The sequence below is a fragment of the Mirounga angustirostris genome, unplaced genomic scaffold, assembly GCF_029215605.1.
Source record: "Mirounga angustirostris isolate CCGP_5_RB_7025 unplaced genomic scaffold, mMirAng1.0.hap1 SCAF_14, whole genome shotgun sequence".
Taxonomy (NCBI): domain Eukaryota; kingdom Metazoa; phylum Chordata; class Mammalia; order Carnivora; family Phocidae; genus Mirounga; species Mirounga angustirostris.
Genome location: NW_026991722.1, coordinates 57956494 through 57957835, shown reverse-complemented (window position 1 = coordinate 57957835; position 1342 = coordinate 57956494). Strand labels below are relative to the sequence as shown.

At 41.1% G+C, this 1342-nt stretch overlaps 1 pseudogene; it reads right to left on the bottom strand.

The window, feature by feature from the left end:
• Positions 1-830: 830 nt before the first annotated feature.
• On the bottom strand, positions 831-1118 carry LOC123852371 (small ubiquitin-related modifier 2-like; annotated as a pseudogene).
• Between the last annotated feature and the right edge of the window lie 224 nt (positions 1119-1342).

Genomic DNA, 1342 nt, shown 5'->3' with positions numbered 1-1342 from the left:
AAGACTTTTCTTACCCTACAGTTTCCACAGGACAATGATACATTTATCTTGTTCTGTTGCAGGCTATTCACATGCTAAGAAGTGTTTCCCCCTGTGCCTGGATCTTCACTGAAATATGGATTAAAAGACTTTAAGAGAAACATCTACCAACTGCAACATATGGACTTTATATGGATCCTGATTCAAAAAACTTTAAAGAAAAACTTATGAGTTATGAGCTAATGGGGAAATTGGAACCCTGGTTGAACAGTTTATAATGTTAAGAAAAATTATTGTTAATTTTCAAAGGTATGATAATGGGTATATACATGCATGGATGTAATCATTCATAATGAAAGATTTATGGATGAAATAATAGAATAGCAGAGACAAATTTGGTCATGAGTTGATAGCTGTTGAATTTGGGATGACAGGCACATGGAGGTTCATTATATTTGTTCATTATGACAAAATACTAAATCTTTTTTATTTTGTGTATTTGAAACTTTTTATTAAAGAGAAAATAAGCCCGGGCGCCTGGGTGGCTCAGTTGGTTAAGCGACTGCCTTCGGCTCAGGTCATGATCCCAGGGTCCTGGGATTGAGTCCTACATCGGGCTCCCGGCTCAGCGGGAAGCCTGCTTCTCCCTCTCCCACTCCCCCTGCTTGTGTTCCTGCTCTCACTGTCTCTGTCTCTGTCAAATAAATAAATAAAATCTTAAAAAAAAAAAGAGAGAGAAAATAAGCCCACTTTGGTCCCATTCTGGTTTTGAAATGGAGTAACTTCATTTTACTATGACTGATGTCGCAGGCAGTCTGTGCCCTCCTGGAGTGAAGTAGCAGATTCCCTTTCTAGTAGACACCTCCCATCTGCTGCTGGAACACATCAATTGTATCTTCCTCATCCATTTCCAACCATGCAGGTGTGTCTGTCTCATGGATTGGCTGCCTGTCAAGTCAGAATCTGATCTGCCTCATTGACAAACCTTGTCATACACAATAGGCTTTCACCAGTTTACTAAGTAGCGTATGCCTCTTAATCCTAAACTGCCCTACAGAACCATCCTGCCCCGCTACCTTCAAATTAATATGATTGTAGTTCTAGGTCTTGACTCATTCCTTGGGCTCTTCATTGGCCATGGTGAGTCCCAGGGTCTCCTCAGCTGCAGCTTCACGAAGAAGGGACCAGGTTGGCACTGAACAAGCACAAAACAGCCCCTGGAGCAGCAGAAGGATGGTGGCAGTGGTTAAAAAACATTTTCTGAAATAAAAAATAAGTCCCTTGGAAGTGTTTAGAACCTACTAGGATTTGTTTAGAACCTACTAGACCAGAGCAGGAGAAGATCTTTATCAGGGGGTTTATT